Source organism: Podarcis vaucheri, assembly GCF_965113315.1.
Source record: "Podarcis vaucheri genome assembly, chromosome: 12".
Classification (NCBI taxonomy): Eukaryota; Metazoa; Chordata; class Lepidosauria; order Squamata; family Lacertidae; genus Podarcis; species Podarcis vaucheri.
In genome coordinates this window covers 48,797,794-48,820,104 of record NC_138750.1, presented here as the reverse complement: position 1 = coordinate 48,820,104, position 22,311 = coordinate 48,797,794, and positions in this window count along the sequence as shown.

Here is a 22,311-nt window from a genome sequence, read left to right as displayed (position 1 = left end):
ACAGGCTGAGTATCTACTCAACTTTCCCATCAACACCTGAGATAAACAGCATAAGCTGCCCCTTTGGAAATAAATACATTCATATTTACAACCTTGTATGCCATTATATTGTCATTTATGACCAGGATAACTCATGAGAGCCAGTGTGGTGTAGTGGTTAAGAGCAGTGGACTCGTAATCTGGGGAACCAGGTTCACATCTCCGCTCCTCCACATGCAGCTGCTGGATGACCCTGGGCTAGTCACACTTCTCTGAAGTCTCTCAGCCCCACTCACCTCACAGAGTGTTTGTTGTGGGGGAGGAAGGGAAAAGGAAATTGTTAGCCGCTTTGAGACTCTTTCAGGTAGTGATAAAGTGGGATATCAAATCCAAACTACTCCTCCTCCTCTTTTCTTCTTCTTCTTCTTCCTCTTCTTCTTCTTCTTCTTCTTCTTCTTCATGACAGCAAATCATGCATCTAAGTCATTAAATGTACTGCAAATGTACAAAGAAGGCATTCAAAAGCTGAACAACTGGAGGGGGCATCAATGCCCTACTTGGGTGCTACTTTGCCTAGGCAGGAGTGGAGAACTGGATCTGGCTAGGAGAAAAAATCCTTACCTCCCTCCCTCACCACTTTGGGCCACTTTGACAGGTGGGTGGGGCCAGCCACCAGCCAATCAACTGATGTCGTTGTGAATCAGGCAACAATCATAGAAGGGGCTAGCTGCCAGCACTGATTAGCCGATTGGTGCTGACAACAAGCCCCAATTTCTCTACTGCAGCCACAGTTTGTCAACTGATCACTACTGTCGGTGAGCCCAGCTTGCCAAGGAACAATTGGAAGTATTCTTTAAGCTCACAGTTATTCCTTTGCAGCCATTAAGGTTCTTTGCAGAAGTCAGGTGTGGGGGAGATGGACATGGTTTGAGAACAGTTTTGTGGGCTGAATCAGGATCCCTGCCAGGTCTACACCAAAGGTTCCCCATCACTGATCTAGGATCAGCCATGACCCTAACTATGTACCTCACTGAATGTACATGGTCCAGAGACCACCTACATCAATCAAGGCTGCTATTCAACAAAAAAGCATGGAAAGAAGGCATGCTTTCTGGGTGCTTCTATCAGCATCAGTTGACACCCAGCAACCACCAGAATCCCTAGTGTTACCACCATTCCTATACATCTCTGGTACTCTGGTATTCTCCCTGGATTGAGAGAAATGGGGCATAATCAGGTTGCAGCTGGCAATTGTCATCAGAAAACAGCAACACACCCTATCTGCCTTCCATCCTGCTTAAATCAGATGTCAAGGAAATAAACAACTATCTGGCTCTTAGAAGACACCTGAAGGTGTCTTCCTGTATTCAGGAATTTTTTTAAGTGTGTCTAATGTTTTACATTAAGTGTGTTAATGTTTTACATTAAGTGTGTCTAATGTTTTACATTAGACATGTTTTCCTTAAGGATGGATACGTTTGATCTTCTTAGAGTCCCATGGACTGCGAGAAGATCAAACATATCCGTTCTTAAGGAAATCAGCCCTGAGTGCTCACTGCAAGGACAGATCATGAAGCTGAGGCTCCAATACTTTGGCTACCTCATGAGAACAGAAGACTCCCTGGAAAAGACCCTGTTGTTGGGAAAGATGGAGGGCACAAGGAGAAGGAGATGACAGAGGACGAGATGGTTGAACAGTGTTCTCGAAGCTACAAACATGAGTCTGACCAAACTGCGGGAGTCAGTGGAAGACAGGAGTGCCTGGCATGCTCTGGTCCAGGGGGTCACGAAGAGTCGGACACAACTAAACGACTAAACAACAACAATGTTTTACATTTTTTTATGTGCTGTAAGCTGCCCAGAGTAACTGGGGAAACCCATTCAGATGGGCGGGGTATAAATAAAATTATTATTATTATCATTATCATTATTATTATTATTGAAAGTGCTGTGGCTATTGCTAAAGCAGCAAAAGCAGCAGGGGTGAGGGAAGCAAAGTGAGAAGGGCACTATCGGCTCCTGGAAGGAAGCAGGAAGAACTCAATGCCTTCAGTCCATTTTTACATGGAAAGGCCGTCTACAGATGGCTTAAAAGGCAACGTGGACAGTGCATAAATCTACAGCCAATAAGAAATTGCATCTAGGGGTGCTGTGGAAAAGCATTTATCAGAAAATGTTTACACGGGAGATTTGCACCATAGGTACCAGCTTCAGCTTGACAGAAGATGAAGGCCACGTGCAATTAACTCCTAGTGATGACGACTGCATTTCCTCTCAATTGATATGTGGCAAATCTTTCTCTTTACATGATTCAGACTCTAATTGTGAGTTTGATTGCATCTTCTTCTGCCATGATAGCACCTCAGCTCGAGACAAGAGATGAGAACCTATTGTAAAGCAAAGAAAGGGAAGGGAAGGAAGGAAGTAAATATAAAATAGAATCAAAACTTATGTTCCATGGAATGTGCTCTACAAATTGGGATTCTCACAATAGACTGTCCACATTTTGGATTGTTCAGTCTGGAAACCAAGGCTTATGAAAGACAGTTGAAGGAGTTGGGTATGTTCAGCCTGGAAAAGAAGAAATGGAGATGAGATATGATATGGTAAAGGTAAAGGTAAAGGAAGCCCTGACCATTAGGTCCAGTTGCGGACGATTCTGGGGTTGCGGCACTCATCTCGCTTTATTGGCCAAGGGAGCCGGCGTACAGCTTCCAGATCATGTGGCCAGCATGACTAAGCTGCTTCTGGTGAACCAGAGCAGCGCACGGAAACACTGTTTACCTTCCCGCCGGAGCAGTACCTATTTATCTACTTGCACTTCGTGTTTTTGAACTGCTAGGTTGGCAGGAGCAGGGACCGAGCAACAGGAGCTCACCCTGTTGCAGGGATTCGAACCACAACCTTCTGATAGCCATCTTCAAATATGTATAGGGATGTTGCATGGAAGATGGAGCAATCTTGTTTTCTCCCTGCTCTGGAGGGTAGGACCTAAACCAATGGTTTCAAGTTACAAGGAGGGAGATCAGGAAGAACTTTCTGTCAGTAAGAGCTGTTTGACAGTGGAATGGACTCCCTCCAAAGGTGGTGGACTCTCCATTGGAGGTTTTTAAGCAGAGGTTGGGTGGCCATCTGCCATGGATGCTTTAGCTGAGATTCCTGCATTGCAGGGCGTTGGGCTAGATGACCCTTGGGATCCCTGGATTCTATGAGCAAAATCTGATTTAAACATGACTCCAGAATCTTAACACACCTTCATGTCTAGGCACAGAATCAGCACACTGGCATACTATTAGCCCAGGCCACAGTCCCCTACCAAGCCAATGTGTAGACACAGGTTAGGACGCCCAGTTTAAATGAGTTGCCAGCTGGGGATGGGGGACAAACGTAATGCAATTCACATTTAAAGGTGAACCTACCCTATTCCCCAGCAAGCCAGTAATAAAATTTAGAACACAGTTACCTTTCTAGTAACATCAAGGTGGTGATAATAGAATTTGATCCTCGCACAGAAAGCAGGGGCCCTTGGTGTAACAGGAGATTTGAGTGAGATTTTTTTTTTTAATTTAAGAAAATCACTTTTTATTATTCTTTTGAGCTTGCTGTTCACCTTCTTCACTTGCAAATGGCTTTGTTTTAGCACTAGAGACTTTAGGCTGCTATAGATTAGAAGAAGCCTCCTGGGTGTTGAAAGGCTTAATTAGTTAACCGTTGTAAAGTGCTTTGTGATCTCGGAATTGAAAAGCTGCACATAACAGATGTGGCATTTTACTAATTATGATGGTTATTATTAATTGACTCTATTAGCCCGCAGCCCTTACTTAACTAAAATCCTCACTGCAGAAAGAAGGGTTTTACCCAAAAGAAGCATGTTATTATTCTCCAAGACCCAAATTCTGCCCTCTGCTGCCGTACAAGGTCATCAGGCCTCCCTAGGCCTTCATTCTTGCCAAGCCTCAACAAGCTCCAAGATTTCTTTGCTCGGCCATGACTCAGGAATGGAATGTGCAGAGATGATATCGAGGGGACAAGGCCAGTTCTGAGCATGTGCCAAGTGCTTCTCTTCTTGCCCAACTCTGTCCATGTTTGAAACTTGGAGGCAAGATGCTAAGACCAGCAGATGCAGTCCTCTTTAAGAAATTAAGTTTTGGACTTCAGCTCTTTCAGAAACTTGTAGGCAGGAAACCGGCAACATGTCAACTGACCCTCTGTACCTAGGGACCAAAAATGGGGACTGGCACACAGCTTGTGTGGAAACCCCAGCCTCTCCTTTCCCATCTGGCCTACTTGAGAGGAGGGAGAAAGCCCCATACATGCTTTGGTTGGAAACCTGAGAAGTTTCAGGAAGAGCCATCCAGCCACTTTAAAACTGTCCATCTTTGGCTGCTCAAAACAGGAGCAACAGCTCAATTAGAAAGATGCTGCAGAGGAAGTGCTAGCTACTTGTGTTCTGTTGGACAGCTCCCCTGCTGATCTAGGGCACCTAAGCTACTCAGTTCCTGCTGGTCAACTCCCTGGGTGATCCAGAAGACTGCTGGAGCCCAATACTTACTTGTGACCTCCTGCACTGCTCAAGGTTGGCAGAGATAAGACACCAATACAGAGGGGTGGATGAATGGAAATAAGATGTCAATGTTTCTGGGGGAAAGAAGGTTTAAGGTCCTGTGGGTCCAGGACCTTCTGCTGCCCACAAAGCACTGCTTTGTGGTGACCATGATGGAGCTCTCTGCTGCCCCAACAAAACTACTCATGATTGGTGATTGAGGGATCCACAGTATCCAATGGCCCCTTAGCTGCCACCCCTGGAAATTTAGGATTGCTCCCCGAACTTTTTTTAGTTGGGTGTCAAACCTATTCAACGTCTCTTATTTAAGATGAACCTCTTTTGAGTCTCTCCGAGAGAAGCTGTGGAGATACGTTTTAAGAAAATTCATACTTATCTGTGGCTTTCTGATTTCTTTCATAGGGTTAGCTAAATATCAGCCTTGGCACTGAAGGGGAAGGGTGGTATTTTAGTGATGGAGCATCTGTTTTGCATGCAGAAGGTCTTGGGTTCAATTCCTGGACTTTCCGGTTAGGACTGGGAATGTCCCCTGTCTGAAACTCTGGAGAGCCACTTGCCAGTAAGTGTAGCAAATACTGATCTATATGAGCCATTGGTCTGACTTTGTAGAAGGTGGCGCCTTGTGTCCTTATATTGGAGGGTTTGTTTTGTTTGTTAATTATTTGTATTTACAGATCACCCTTTCCCAAACAGCCCCAGAGCAGATTACAAAATATCACCATTAAAACAAGCACAAAATTTATGAAAATCATAAAACTACAAAATTAACCAAGAGAATAATTTAACAAAATGGTTTCATTCCACTGCTTCAAGACTGGGACAGATGTGTCTTGCAAAGGGCAGAATTCATCCAAAACTAAGCCCTTTGATGCCCATTAAGCTTCATCACAGAGAATTAACAATGTGCTGTCTCTCTCACACTCTCTCACTGTCTCTCCTTCAAATGAAGTGGTTTCAAAACAATTCAACTTCAGCTGGATCGGGACCCTTCCTAAACAAATGAAATAAATGCCTCATAACGGGCTTGGCATCATGCAATGTTTGGAGCACTCATTCTGTAGGCAGATTTCCAAGGCCAGGGAATCTCATCCGAAAGCTTCGTGAGCTGCTGGTTATCATGAAAAAGAAAGAGGATTATGCCAAACACTGAATTTACAAAAGTAAACTTTTTGTACATGGGTTGCCGGTTTAATAAGGAACCGAAGCCTTGAGGGTCTGGGTCTCCCTCTTCAGAAATGTCTCAAAGCTGTGCTGGAATGTACCCCCTTTTTGATGTTCTGGCAGTCAAGCCAGGCTGCTTGGTGTTAAGCATTTTCAGACACACTACAGGGTATGATTTAGCTGGAGTTGTATAAATCTGAGCATGGAATTAGCTTTGCTCTTTGGGGACGTTTGGTTTTATTTGTTATCAGGAAATTAAAACTGGCACATCCCAAGAAGCCATTGAAGTGTTCACTCTGCAACTTTTAACATGAAAGAGGGGACGGAAATGTAGGGAGCTGTTTTTCAGCATTGAGAATCCAATTACTCGACAGATGACGCCCACTCAACATGGCCGCATCGGAACTTTCTGAACGGGTATTTTCAAGGACATTTCATAAGCTGCAGATCAAGTCATGAATACAGAAGAATATGTTTAGCCCAAGGTAGCTTCTCAACATCTCCCAGAACATTGGTTGTACTTTATTTATCCATTTCATTCATATCCCATGCTTCCTCAGAAAGTGCTCATTGACGACTTCTTGTCAACCTGGAGAGAAGGGACAAGTGGTGTTCCACAGGACTCTGTCCTGGGTCTGCTGTTCTTCAACATCTTTATGGATGAAGGCATATAATTGGTAGATGACACCAAACTGAGCAACCTTAGCTAATACAGTGGTACCTTGGTCCTGTTTACGAACAATTTGGTTTACAAACTCTGCAAAACCAGAAGTTGTTGTTTAGTTGTTTAGTCGTGTCTGACTCTTCATGACCCCATGGACCAGAGCACACCAAACACTCCTGTTTTCCAGAAGTAGTGTTCTGGTTTGCGAACTTTACCTCAGTCTGCAAATGGAAACCGAATGGTGGAAGGGCACCGGTGGCAGGAGGCCTCATTAGGGAAAGTGCGCCCCAGTTTAAGAATGGATTTGGCTTAATAATGGACTTCAGGAATGGATTAAGTTCATAAACCGAGGTACCACTGTACCTTTGAAGACAGACTCAGCATTCGAGAGGTCTTGGCAGGATGGAGACCTAGGCCAAAACTAGCTCAGTGAATTCCAACAGAGTTCTGCATTTAGCTAATGCAGGTCCACAAATATAGGCTGGGTACCAACCTAACTTGACAGGAGTATATGTGAAAAGGATCCAGGAGGCTAAAATTGTTATGAGCAAAAAACTGGAAGGCCCCCTAATTCTAATTTATTTGAATTCTAGGACCAAGAAGCCTGGCAGGTTGTGCTCATGGAAAACCTCTCTTATAAGATTAAAGCACAAAGGAAGGGCCCCAAAGCAAATGAATTTCACATACTGTGGAATAAATTTATTGAAAAATATGCACAGCCTTCCTTCAGCCCGTGGAGACATTGTGGACAACTACGCTGGGATGCTTGGAAATACTGAATAATGACAAAACGACAATACTTACCATAATGTGATGTGGCAAGGCAGGGAGAGATCGACACCTGCTCCAAACCTCTTTCATCTCACTCATGTGGCTTGACAACCCAGTGGCTGATGTAAGTTAAACTCTATTTTAAAGGCTTGCTTTCCCTCTGCCAGGCTTAGACCAGCTCAGCCAGCAGTATTCCTAAACAAAATTTGGAACGGGGTAATTCATTTATTTTAATTTAAACTAGTATAAATCCCATTGGTTTCCTATACTTAGGATTGCTTTGTCTATCTACTGCTGCTGATAGACAAATTAGGATTCCTCCCTCTCATATTGACTTGCCCATCTTAAACTTACTTGCCCATTCACAGAGAAAATCCCATGAGTATACTCCCATCAGGCTTTGCACCCAGCTACCGATTTATACAACAACCCCCAATTTTAATGGCCACCGGAGATTCCAGGAGCATTTAATGCATGTTGTTGTTTAGTTGTTTAGTCGTGTCTAACTCTTCGTGACCCCATGGTCAAATTCTGGGAGGCACTCCTGTCTTCCAGTGCCTCCCAGAGTTTGGTCAAACTCATGTTAGTAGCTTCGAGAACATCATCCAACCATCTCATCCTCTGTCGTCCCCTTCTCCTTGTGCCCTCCATCTTTCCCATCATCAGGGTCTTTTCCAGGGAGTCTTCTCTTCTCATGAGGTGGCCAAAGTAGTGGAGTCTCAGCTTCAGGATCTGTCCTTCCAGTGAGCACTCAGGGCTGATTTCCTTAAGAATGGATAGGTTTGATCTTCTTGAAGTCCATGGGCCTCTCAAGAGTCTCCTCCAGCACCATAATTCAAAAGCATCAATTCTTCAGTGATCAGCCTTCTTTATGGTCTATAATTTAATGCATAGTTCACCCTTAGCTGTAAACAAAGTATAGCTCATTTGCTCAATTGCCCGTTTGTTGTGTATGGTTGTGTGTGTGTTTGTGTGTGTGTGTTAAAGGACAATAAAATGCAAGCGCAGCTCAACTCCCGGCACCAGCTGCCCTTGCGACGTAAATCACCAAACCCTCATTGAAGGCCCATCATGTCCGCATAAAATCCAAAGCGCTCCTGAGAGGGAGCCATTCAACCCAGACAGTCTCATTAGCACAACAGCATTAAATTAAACAAGTGCGTAAAAAGTAACACACTCTCCCAAAGTCTATGCCTGATCTCTCTGCCCAGGCAATTGTGCAGGAGGCAGATGTGTGGACGCATGCATGTGTGTGTTTAAAGCCTCGCCGCGGCGACTCGGATGCCTCATGTTTAAAAAGTCAATAAATTAAGCACGAATCATTGGGCCCGTTAAATGGATTGCAACTCATAATCATCTAACTTGCAACAAGGTCTTCATTTTAACTGACCTAGATGGATGTAAAGAGTTATTAAATAAATGAGAATACAAATGGCTTGTGCGAGGGACGTGAGGTTTACTTTCAGGATTCTGGTAGTTTTTCATAAGGTTTTCTTAAGATCTCTGGAGAGGGAAGCAAGATGGACCCCAGCTATTTCCATACTTCAGTGCCCTGCACTTGAGAAACTGCTGAAGCAGAAGCTTTTCTCAACTCGGCAAGGCAAAGGAAGCATTTGTTGTGGAGAGAAGGAAATACTTAGAATACTGCAGAGAAAGAAGAGGCTGGAACCAAGGACTTCAGCCAAAAGCAGAAATGCTGAAGGACTCCAGGGCCAATCAGCCCCAGCCAAAAATGGCTAAAAGAGGAACATAGGAAACTGTCTTGCACTGAGTTAGACCATTGGTCTATCTAGGTCAGCAGCTCTACAGGGCTTCAGGAAAGGCACATTGCAAAGCTTACCGGGAGATGCCATTGAACCTGGGACATTTTTGCAGGTTCAGTTGCTCTACTCCTGAGCCATGGCCCTTCCCCAATGGTCAGAGGCCATGAAAGTTGAAGTCCACTAATATCTTGAGGGCCACAGGTTCTCCATCCCTGGTCTACAGACAATGTTGGATCCAGATTGGTTGGGGGAGCTTGGCAAGTGACTCCCTCCTTGAATGGGGCCATCTTCCTGCCATTGCCCTTGCTACTCAGGAGAGGTCGAGGCAAGGGGAAGGTGATGGGCGTTGAGCAGGCAAGTGGACAGCAAGGAACCACAAAGAGGAAGAGGATGAGAAGCTGAGTGGCCACTGAAATCAGCTGTTGAGAACCCTGTTGTAACTTGTCAATCTATTAGTTTGTAATCTGTTAATCTGAGATTTTGAACCATCACCAAGACCTTACAATGAAGCACTAGAATACAGGAAGCATCCGTACTTTGCCTACCAATTGGACCAGACCACAATCCAACAAGCCCTCTTTTATTATGTAAAGTGGAATTTAGCTGAATATGGATTTGTTGTTAGGAGGCCCATATTCCCCTCAGAGAATTACAATTTCCTCACAAGAGGGGTTGAGAATTGTAGTCTGTGAATGGAATAGGGGCCTTCTAGAAAGTTCTCAGCACACTTAACAAACTACGGCTCCCATAATTCTTTGGGGTGAAGCCACGACTGTTTAAACTGGTATCATGGGGCTTTAAATGGGTGAATGTGGCCATGCTCAGAGCAGATCCCCTGAAATTAATGGATGTGACTGACTTAGGTCCGTTCAATTAAACCAGTGTACTCTCAATGAGATTTAGTTAGATGCCATCCTATGCAGCATTTTTGATCATAGCTCTGACTGTAAACACTTTATTGTGCATTCAGGACTTGCTGTGGTGACTTCTGCTATCCATATAATCCTGAAACAGAGAAGTCTAACTCTAAAGAAAAAGAATGTCACATATAATTGTTCACCATTTAGCTCGAGAGCAGAAAATCACTGTAAGTAAATGCAAAGTAAACCAAAATCGTTTGCTAATTGCCTGTCACTACTGCAAACAGTATTTTATTTGCAGAACAGCATTTTGCTTTTGAAAAAGAAAGAAAGAAAAAGGAAGCTGGAGAAATGAATAATTTCTTTTCAAATATTTACTATCAAAGAAGGACCAAGAAAATCTGATATTAATTATTATTCTCTAGATAATTGTCTGGAATCAATAAATGTAAATACAGAACAAAGGGAGAGCTGTTGAATCTCATTTAAAGTGTGCATACCAATAAAATTAAGATGTAAATGGGTTATATTTTAATTTCTCTGATGCCAAAACAAAGACAGAATCAAAGTAATTGTAACTGTGATTAAAGGATCAACTAATTCCTGATGGAGAGGTCTGGAGGTGCAAAGTCCTGTGAAGAATGAGAAGCAGGCAGACGAGGACTTTTCAATACGGCAAAGCACAAAATGGATAACAAGGTATTTGGGCCCAATCCTAACCACGCTTATTGAAAACAAAGCTCTACTTATGCGTGGACATAAGAAGAGCCAATCTGGATCAGACCCAAGGCCAGAAGCTGTTTAGTCATGCTGGCCCCATGACCCAGAAAGCCATCCGTGGACAAACGCCGGCTCCCTCGGCCTGAAAGCGAGATGAACGCCGCAATCCAATAGTTGCCTTTGACTGGACTTAACTGTCCAGGGGTCCTTTACCTTTACCTTACCCCCTCCAAGCAAATAGTTTTTAGAGGTTGCCAGCCTCTGAATCTGGAAGGTCTCAAGGATTCATTTAGCTATTAAGAGCTGACAGAACCAACCTTAACCAATTTATCTAGGCCCTTTTAAAGCCATCCAAGTTAACGGGCAGCCTCCACTTCATGTCTTTTAGCAATGGTGAATTATGAGGACATGAGGAGAGTGCTGAATCAGGCCAGTCCCACCGTGGCCAACCAGATGCCTGCGGGAAGCTTGCAAGCAGGACCTGGGTTCAACAGGACCTGATCAGGGTACAGTAATAGATTGCTACACTGCATTTGTGCCTAGTACCATCTCGTCTGCGCTTTCCCTCGAAACACAAGCTCCGCGGCGTAATCAAATCAGCGATTTAAATTCATTTGACAAACCGAATTATTGCAGCTGAGAAAAATTATTTTAAACGGGCCACTTTATTTGGAGATCTAAATACGGGTAGCGTTGAAAAAGGAGCTCTGTTTAAAATACTACACGAGTAAATTACTTGCAAATGGACTAGATTAAATTTCAGCTGAATCTAATTGAAGGAACTGCTTTTGTTTTTATGAAAAAGAAGGGAAGGCAGATTCGGTTGAGCTGTGTGTGGTCCCAACATAAGGCAAAAAGGGGAAGGATCCCAATTTATTAAAGCAATTGGTTAGTCAGGATTCATTGAGGACCCACTCTAAGTATGGCTGTGTCTGAATCCAGCCACACATACTGTATCCACCTATGCCAAGGGTGGTGAACCTTTTCGAGCGTGAGGTCCATGTTTGAGCAAGAGGCAACATCCTGGGCGTCACATGCCAGGAGTGGGTGGAGCTAGAAGCAAAAGTGGGTGGAGCAACAAATGCAACCTTTGACCTTTGTACAGTAAGCTAATTTCTACCTTCACTAAAACATCGCTCTCTATCTTCCATCCAGGCAAGCAAAGGCATTATCAGGGTTGAAGGACACTCAAGGAGGGTCCAAAGTGTGGTATATTTAAGATGCATGCAAACCAGCAATTCATGTTTCAGAGGCAGTGTACCTCTGACAAGGGTTTCCATAGGTCGACTGCGAAGGTTGCCAGGCCCATGGCATGGTTGTGGCTATTTTGGGATGCATGGGGTTAGACCCCAGGAAATATGATGCGGGACTAAATGAAACTTGGTCTCATTCAGCAGCTCTTTCTTCATTCCCAGGTATCGATCGTATATTTGCGTGTTGATCTCTGAAGACCTAAGGACTAGAATCTTACTTTGTAAGACACACACACAAACCTCAAGTTGAGAATGCTCCATTAATCGCCAAACCGTTCTCAACGTAGTGGGCCATGTTGATCATAACCACCATCACTTTTTGCGTGTTTCTTACTTCTTTAAATCAGAACTGCCCAGGGCAAGTTCTCAGTGGATTTTGCTTTGCAATGCCCAACAATAAACATGCAAACTGCTTTATCGTTTGCTTCGTTAACTGTTCTGAAAGGCCAGTTGGCGTCTTTTTAGCGTGAGCAGGCCTTGACTTGCTTGGTGCTTCCACACGAATGCTGAAACGACCTTAATGGATTTTGCACGGCTGTCTGGCAGTCTCCACATCCAGCCTTTAAGTAAGGAAACTCCTTGAGCCTCAATATCTGCCACTGCTTGTCACTGCAGACATCAGCCCTGGCGAATGCCGTCAATCAGGCGGCCTCCTCTTTACACATCGGAGCATCTGAAGAAACGGCACAGATTGTGCAAAAATGGAGGAGGCCAGCACATGATATCCAAGCATTACCTGTGATTATTGTAATATGTAATTTGCTTGGTCGGCCACGATCTGCAAAGGGAGGTTAACTCAAGCACTGGAGAATGCTCCTTTTCTGTCTGTTATAGCGAGCCGTAAGCACTCGCATTCATTTCCTCAGTCTATTCCTTTTTATTTATATTTTTTAAAAATGTTCCCATTAAAAGAGGGAGAGGAAATATCCCAGATTGCATTAGGATTTTTTTAAAAAAATCCCTCTCATGCCTCTCCCTCTTTTAAATCTATCAAAAGTTATAGCCTAGACAGCTGCTTCCATCTAGTGGTAAAACAAACACACACTTTAACTAAACCAAAGCATATATAATCAAGAATAAATCCTTGCTTGGTTTATCCCTGCCCATCTGCATTATACATTTAAAACACTATCATACTGCTTTAAACAACCGTGCTTTCCCCCCCAAATAATCCCTGGACCTATAGTTTTCAAGGGTGCTGAGAGTTGCTAGCAGACCCCAAAGAATCCTGGAAACTGTAGTTTGTGCTAAGAAATTTCTGGGAGGAAGGTCTGGTTGTTAAACTGTGGCTTTCTGAGAGGAACGGGGTTTCCTAACAACTTTCAGGACCTTTAACAAACTATGGTTCTCATGATTCTTTGAGACCACCAGACCTCCCCCCATGCTTGAATGCAAAGAACACATGGTCTTGTTGGTTATGGATTAGTTTGTACCATTCGACTGCATTTGTTTTTGTTTCTTTTCTTTTTGAAAAATTCGTTAATTTATTAAGAAGAAGAATAAAAAATGTTTCTTCTCAGAGCAGCTGGAAATGAGCCAGCGTTTTGGAGTAATAAGAGTGTCAGAGTAAGGTTTAAGGTTTTAAGGTTTAATCATTATAGCTTGCTTTTCTATTAAAATGATGCTCAAAGCAGCTTACAAATATTGTGATTTTACAAATAAATTACACAATTTTTTTAAAAAAATTTGCTAAGAATCCATTGTTGCCGAGATGATTCCAGAGTAATAGAAGTGGCCGTTCTTACTGAAGATATGGATGCTTTTGAGTAGCACTGCACCCCATCTATGGGAAAAGTTAAGTGTGAAAGCCTACTTCTGCAGCCCTGTTTAAATTAGAAATAAACAGGGAAAGATTTCCTCCTTGCCAGATGTTCTTTGAAGGAAAGAACCAAAATAGGTCAGCAGTAGCTATATGACTGATTTCTCAGACAATTGTTTGGCTGGTCTCTGAACATGGAGAGGTGAATAGCTGTGATCCCATGGCCTGGGTTCAAATCCCCAATCAGCTGTATCAGGTGAACTAGGGACTGTCTGTCTGCCTGCCTTCTCTCTCTTAGCTTAGCCGACCTCAAAAGGTTGTTGTGAGGATAAAATTCTGGGGCGTGGGGAAGAAGAACCAAGGGCTTCTTGGTGAAAAGGTGGCATATAAATTTAATAATGTATTTATAAAAATGTGGTGTGGGAGGAATTGTGCAATAGGGATTTAAGAAGAAGAAGAGAAGAAGAGTTTGGATTTGATATCCCGCTTTATATCTACCGAAATGAGTCTCAAAGCGGCTAACATTCTCCTTTTCCCTTCCTCCCCCACAACAAACACTCTATGAGGTGAGTGGGGCTGAGAGACTTCAGAGAAGTGTGACTGGCCCAAGGTCACCCAGCAGCTGCATGTGGAGGAGCGGGGACGCGAACCTGGTTCACCAGATTACGAGTCTACCGCTCCTAACCACTACACCACACTGGCTCTCTTAAGGTTTTGTGCAGATGGGCAGATGGGATTTAAGAATCCGATGGACCACATCTCCCTACATGAGCCTGCCTGGGCTTTGCCTCCACCTGATCAGGCATGTTTGGTGAGGGCACGAGAGAGGGCCTTCTCGGTGGCTGCTCTCAGATTGTGGAACTCCCTTCCACGGGCAGCAAGCTTGGCCTCGCCTCTGCTTTCTTTTCACCAGCAGACAAAATCTACTTTGTTCTGAGAGGAACTTCAACCACCAACCAGCTGTGGTGGCAGGGTCTTCCGACGGTGGATTCTACTAAATGGTTTTAAGTGTTTTCCCTATGCTGTTTTTAACAGGGGTTACTTATTTGTGTTCTTGAGATGTTTATACTGTGTGTGGGCGTGCGTGTTTTAGCTGTATCTGTTTTAATTTACGCCTGGGTCCTGCGCTGGGAGAAAGTGGAAGATATAGAAATGTCACAGATACACCAACAAAGAAAGAAAGAAAGAAGGCAGTTGACTGTTTCTTAAAAAGAAATAATGGAGAGAGAGAAAAAGAGGTTTGCTGTCCTTTCAGTATTCATAACCTTCTAATCATTGTGTGTTAGAACCTTCCTTTGCTATTTATTTCTTCTTTCTTTTCTTTCTAATTTCCTCCCCCAAGTCATTTGCATCTCATCCCACTCTTTCTAGTTTCTTTGTTTGGGTTAGGAAAATATTTCAGGGGAGGAAATGCTCATGGAAGTGATGGTGAGGCGAAGGTTCAGGAAATAAACTCTGGCTTACTTGACAACCAACAGCTTGGTCTGCAGCATTGGTCTTATGGCTCCCTCTGCTGGTTGCTCAGCTTTATGCTCAGCTTTGAGACAATCTTTGACCAGTCTCACCTCCACAGGTGCTTTTGCTGTGATCCTGCAACACCAGAGACTGAGGAATTGCCCTGCCTTGCTCTGCAGCTCTTTCAAAGGCACCCCCCCCCCGCTGCCTTCTTGGTCCTTTGCCATCTTTCTCTTGGTAATGACTTGTTTTGTTTTATTTATCTATTTAATGTACATACTGTTCTTCATCTGAAGATCACTGGAAAGTTTACAACATGAAAAAGAAGATGATGAAGACAGTGGTGTGGAGGTGTTGCTATTAAGTAGCTCTTACATGGGGGGATTGAAATCTTGAACCAAGGTATTTCCTCATAAGGAAACACCAGCAAAAGAACAGAGGCAAGAAAAATTGATGAGCTACGCAGAGCTGGCTAAATTGACATACAAATTGCGGGACAAAGACAACTGTGACTTTAAGGAAGAATGGGAGCTTTTATCTAAAAAGACAACAAAATGAATTGGACTCCTTGGCAGGTTTTGAATAAACATACACAAATTTATTGGTTGATAACATGGTAGATAGATAATGTAAGGATATGTATAATTTTATAATATGCAGAGAATAATAAGTGCTGAGAAATCAGAGAGAGGAGTTGAGGGAAGTCTCTGTGGGGGGAGGGAGGGTTTGAAGGGGGTGGGGGAAAAGGGGAAAAATAATGAATATTATATGTTTTGGTAATTTGTTGTGTTGAAATTGTTAATAAAAATATTTTTTAAAAAAATAAAACAGCTCAGAAAGAAAGAAAGAAAGAAAGAAAGAAAGAAAGAAAGAAAGAAAGAAATCTTGATCCCAAGGGGCGTGAAAGGGAGAATACAATGTGAAACCACCCAGTTACAATCATTAGTTTGATCACCTGTGGCTTGAATCTGGGTAAAGTTCATTTGCTTTTTAATCACATGTACGCCAATGCCAGGATCTCTGCATCACCACTAACGAATTTTATGAATTCCCCCTGTTAATAACATAATTGTGATTTCTGCACTTCGTTTCCCTTTGGCCTTGCCATTCACTTTCGCTCTCTTTCCAACCTTATGTACCTGCCAACTCATTGTCAGTGTGTTGAAGCGCTTAGAGTGCTGGACTATGCCAAGGGTCAAATCCCCACTCACTGTGTGACCTCAGGCCAGTAATTCACTCTGAGCCAAACCTAACTCACAGTGTTGTTGTGAGAATGAAATAGGGGGGGAGAACTATGCGTGCCACCACAAGCTCTTTGGAGGAAAGAGGGGGTATAAATTAAATAAATAAATACATACATACATACATACATACATACAGCCTCTGGACTGGTCACTCGTGGATTGGTCAGTTCTAGGAAATAGTGTAGCTCATGGTCAGAGCATCTGCTTTTCATGTGGGTCCCAGTTTGAACCCATGGCATCTCCAGCTAGGACTGAGAGAGAGCCCTGCCAGTCAGTGTAGATAATATTGAACTAGATAGACCAATGGTCTGACTCTCTATCAAAGGCAGCTTCCTGTGTTCCTACAGACGCGAGGGAACTGACTTTCTGCCCTTCCTACCTGGGTAATAATAATAATAATAGTGATAGTAGTGATGTATGGAAGTGAGAGCTGGACCTTAAAGAAGGCTGATCGCCGAAAGAATTGATGCTTTTGAATTCTGGTGCTGGAGGAGACTCTTGAGAGTCCCATGGACTGCAAGAAGATCAAACCTATCCATTCTTAGGGAAATCAGCCCTGAGTGCTCACTGGAAGGACAGATCCTGAATCTGAGGCTCCAATACTTTGGCCACCTCATGAGAAGAGAAGACTCCCTGGAAAAGACCCTGATGTTGGGAAAGATGGAGGGCACAAGGAGAAGGGAGCGACGGAGGATGAGATGGTTGGGCAGTGTTCTCGAAGCTACCAGCATGAGTTTGACCAAACTGCGGGAGGCAGTGGAAGACAGGAGTGCCTGGTGTGCTCTGGTCCATAGGATCATGAAGAGTCAGACACGACTAAATGACTAAACAACAAATCTGGCTGAGTTTCCCCAGCCACTCTGGGCGACGCCCAATCAAGTGTTAAAAACAATACAGCATTAAATATTAAAACTTCCCTAAACAGGGCTGCCTTCAGATGTCTTTTAAAGATAGGATAGCTGCTTATTTCCTTCACATCTGAAGGGAGGGTGTTCCACAGGGTGGGCGCCACTACCGAGAAGGCCCTCTGTCTGGTTCCCTGTAAGCTCACTTCACGCAATGAGGGAACAGCCAGAAGGCCCTCGGCGCTGGATCTCAGTGTCCGGGCTGAACGATGGGGGTGGAGACGCTCCTTCAGGTATACAGGACCAAGGCCGTTTAGGGCTTTAAAGGCCTCATTGTCAGCAGTCCTGCTCAAACATTGGCCCTTACTCTGACTCAGCGGCGTAGCGTGGGGGGTGCCAGGGGTGCCGGCCGCACCGGGCGCAACATCGGGGGGGCGCGCTCGCTGCCTCCGGAGTCACCGAAGAGCCTCGGGCGCAGGCTGTAGTGGAGCCGCATGTCTCGCGGAACCGACGAGCTGTGCGCGCGTCCGGGCTGAAGGCGCTCGGCAGGCAGCGGCTCTCAGTGCTCGCCGCGGAGGACGCGCCAGGCAGCCCCTCCTCACAGCCCCGCCTCCACCGGTGCTGCTGCAGCTGCTGGGCCGTTGCATTTTCCTCGCCTCTCTGCCCCCCTCCTCCTCCGGCAAGCGGCGTCGTTTGGGCAGCAGCGCCAGCGGCAACTAGCAGGTTAGGGGGTAGGGGGGACGCAAATTACGTGCCTTGCCCCGGGTTAGGGGGCGCAAATTACTTGCTTTGCCCCGGGTGCTGACAACTCACGCTACGCCGCTGCTCTGACTCAAGCATTCCAGCATCAGCTACTGACACAAAGGAAACCTGATGTGGAGAAGTTTCAGCTGTGGCCACATATGACTCCAGTCTGACCTTTTCCATGTCAAAGGGTTGATGTCATCAGAACTGCAGGGACTATTGCCTTATTGGTTCCTACTCTGATTAACTGGCCCTGGCAGCATTCTTGGAGGAGCTGGGAGGAGCAAAATATTTTTAAGTTTCATTTATCAAAGGCTGCTCATTAAGGTTGGTAATTTTCATGCACGTTCCAGCATGTGCAGTTTCTTTTTCCTTGGGTGCCGCACTTCTATTTGCATCAAGTAGCTTCAGTTTCATTTACTCGACTTTTTAATATATATATAAATATACAGGTGCTTTCGTTTACAAGGTCTGCTTTCTGCAGATGTGCTGCAGCGGACATGATGTCATGTTTTAAGTTGCCTGTCCTTGCTAAAATCAATATCGAGCTTCCGTTTGTTGACACAGAATTGTTCCTCGAAAAGGAAGGGAAATCTTGAGTCTCGAAGATGCGTAGGCACACCCTACGCATTGCTGCAGGGGAATGCTTTGAAAAGCAGAAGCTGCCTTAAAAGCACATTCAGCGCACACACACACACCCCCAAGGACTCTGGGAACTGGAGCTTATCCCTCACAGAATTATCGTTCTCCTGGAGCTATCCAAGGTACTACCCATCTCGCTCATTTGCCTTTCTGAACTTAGACCTGTGCTTTGACCACTGTGTGCAACAGAGCACTGTTGCAGGAAAGCTACAAGAGAGCCTGCGGCGTTCGTACAGTTGTCTCACAGGCTATTGACCCGTACACCACTAATCCGCTGCCACCAACCAGGTCCTCCCCGGTAAAATCACTTCAATCTCTGTCAGGTTCTCAGGTTAATAAAAAAAGAGTGTAGTTTATTTCAGACACAAACAAACTTTAACGGCATTCCAAACGTTAAAATAAAAAAATTCCTTCCAGTAGCACCTTAAAGACCAACTAAGTTAGTTCTTGGTATGAGCTTTTGTGTGCATGCACACTTCTTCAGATACACTGAAACAGAAGTTGCCAGATCCTTCTATATAGTGAGAAGGTGGGGAGGGGTATTACTCAGAAGGGTGGTGGGAATGGGAGATTGGCAGATAGCTGAGATGAGCCTGTTGACGACTCTTAACGACTGTAATAGGTCTTACAGGAAAAGGCAAGGGGTGAGAAGGTGAGAAATGGCTTAGTCATGTATAATGAGATAAGAATCCAATGTCTTTGTTCAAACCAGGTCTCTCCATGGTTTTAAGTTTGGTAATGAGTTGCAATTCAGCAGCTTCTCTTTCCAGTCTATTTCTGAAATTCCTTTGTAGTAAAACAGCTACTTTGAGATCTTGTATAGAATGTCCTGGGAGATTTAAGTGTTCTCCTACTGGTTTCTCTGTTTTGTGATTCTTGATGTCAGATTTATGTCCGTTTATTCTTTGGCGTAAGGTTTGGCCTGTTTGTCCAATATAGAGAGCTGAAGTTGTTACTCTTTACAAACGTTGTTACTCTTTACTTTCTTAGTCTTATTTTCCTCTCTCTCCAACTGCCTTTCCCAACCAACCAACCCACTAAAACCAAACAACTAACCACCAACAACCAACTCAAACCTCAGGCTAAGCCCTTTTATAAATAGGTAGCCTCTGCCTCCGGCTTTCCTATTGGTCTACATTTTTAACCCTTTCTCTCTCCCCCGTTCAAACATTTTCAAATGAACTGGCAAACACCACAGAGCCTTCTGCACTTGAAAAGAAAAGCAGATTTATTGTGGCATGAGCACCTATGGACTAGAGCCCATGAGATGGGTGGCATTTTATTAGAGGTGTGGGGAGACAGCTAATAGTGTCACCAATAGACCTTGAAATGCAAGAGGTACATTCTGGGATGATTCAATAGCTCCCTTTGCATGGTCTGCATGCAACATTCATCTCTGCTCACTCTCAACATCTCCACAGTAAGTGAGATGCCAGCATTGCAAGAGGGTTGGACTGGATGACCCTTGAGGTCCTTTCCAACTTTACAGTTCTATGATTCTTTGATTCTAAGTGTTGGTATTCGACTCCTTCACGCATGTAAGCTGGCCTTTGTTTCACCAGATGAAATATACACTGCAGTGGGAAGGTAAACAGCGTATTATCTATAATTTACATATTGCTGCACATAAAATAAATTTCTAAGTGTTGTACAAGAAAAGTGTGCAGTGATAAAACGACAGCCATAGTTTCGAAAGACATTAGCCTACTAAGTCACAACACATGGGGGAGGGGACATTTCATCAAGCAGGGAAAGTCTAAATAAATGAGTAGGGTTTTAAAATCTCGTCTAAAATCATAGCACCCTTGGCAAGAGTATGGGTGGTGGGTGCTTGAATTCGCACTTGCATCGCCCTTTGACCTGTGGCATTTTATCCATTCATCATTTCCCATCCTTCTTCATAAGTTTCCATTTCACTGAAACCCATGGGTCTCCAAAGTCGGTTTTGGCGACACCTTCCACTTCCTCTGGCAAAAATGAGCACATGCTATCTTTCAATGAAGACTTTCGTGCAAGTTGAGACACAGGCACAGGATTTCCGGGCATTGTTTGAATTAGTATTTGGGGTGCAGGAAGGGAAAGAGAGGGTTGTAAATGAACTGCTTTCCACACCCTCCCCAAAACATCCTTTTATGCTTCTGACACTTGTCATGTTCTGCTCTCACATGTGTTGCGATGAAGTGTTACTTAGGAAACTACCCTGTGGTTACAGTATCGGCAGCTGAATGATGTTGTTAAAATGGGTGGAAGAAAGCATTTCGCTACTGCAATATCAAAGTTTGAGAAAGAATTGTTACAAAATAATGTGAAACTACTTTCTAAAATGTATAAACTATTGTTGGAATGGTTCACCAAAGATGAAGACGTTAAATCGGTAATGATTCAATGGGCAAGAGATTTTGAGTATAATATGCAGTTTGCAGCATAGGAAAAACTTTGGGGAGAGGATTTAAAATTCACAGTGTGTTACACATTGAAAGAAAATTATATAAAAACGATGTACCGTTAATGTACCGTTGATGTACCGCAGGTGGCACTGTGGTCCAAACCACTGAGCCTCTTGGGCTTGCCGATCAGAAGGTCAGCAGCTCGAATCCCCACGACAGGGTGAGCTCCCGTTGCTCAGTCCCAGCTCCTGTCAACCTAGCAGTTTGAAAGCATGCCAAAAAGTGCAAGTAGATAAATAGGTACCACTCCGGGGGGAAGGTAAACGGTGTTTCCATGCGCTGCTCTGGTTCGCCAGAAGTGGCTTAGTCATGCTGGCCACATGACCCGGAAAAACTGTCTGCGGACAAACACCGGCTCCCTCGGCTTGTAAAGCGAGATGAGTGCTGCCACCCCAGAATCATCTGCGACTGGACTTAACTGTCAGGGGTCCTCGACCGTTACCTTTTAAGTTAGCAAAAATATACAGGACTAGTTCAAATGTCTGTTGGAAATGTAAGGAAAAGGATGGCACCTTTTATCATATGTGGTGGAATTATAAAATGATAAAGGAATTCTGGGAAGTGATATATAATGAACTGAAATAAATGTTTCAAATAACCTTTGTTCAAAAACCAGAAGCCTTTTGGTTAGGAATAACAGGTGCAGAGATACCAAAGGAACTGAAAATACTGTTTATGTATGCTACAACACCTGCAAGGATGCTGTTTGCTGGAACAGAGCTGGAAAGATGATAAGATATCTATGAGAGCAGACTGGCAGATGAAATTACTGGACTATGCAGAGATGGCAAGACTGACCGGGAAAATCTGAAACCAGGAGGATCAAAACTTCAATAGAGAATGGGGCAAATATAGATTGTATATAAAAGAACACTGTAAAGACTTGAACTCTTTGGCAGGCTTTCAAATTTGGATAAAATGGAGGACTGTAATTTGGAGGAATTTATAATATGTAGTTGTTAAAGGCATTTAAAGAACCCACGGAGGGGAGGAGGGGAGTCCTAAGGTTCGGAAGAATCTTGTTTTAATCCTAAGATTTGCAAGAATTTTATTTGTGTGAATGAACTTGTAAAACCAATAAAAAAATTATGAAGGGAGGCGGGGAGGAAACTACCCTGTGCTGACCACTTGTCTCTGTAGCTCAGAGTTTTCCAGATCAGATCTAGGCAGTGTGGTGCTTTCCCTAAAGATGTTGCTCTCCTACAACTTCCACTATGCCTCACCATTAGTCATGTGGGCCAGAGAGGTTTGGATTTGGAGTCCAAGAATATCCAGAAGGTCTCACATGGACTACGCCTGGGTCAATGACTGGCAGGTGAGCTCCAGAATTTCATACAGCTGCCTCTCCCAGACTCCCTAGGATGCTTGACTCTTCTGCACACAAAACGTGTGGTCTAGCATGCATGTGATTCAGAAAATGGCAACCAAGGTGATATAAAG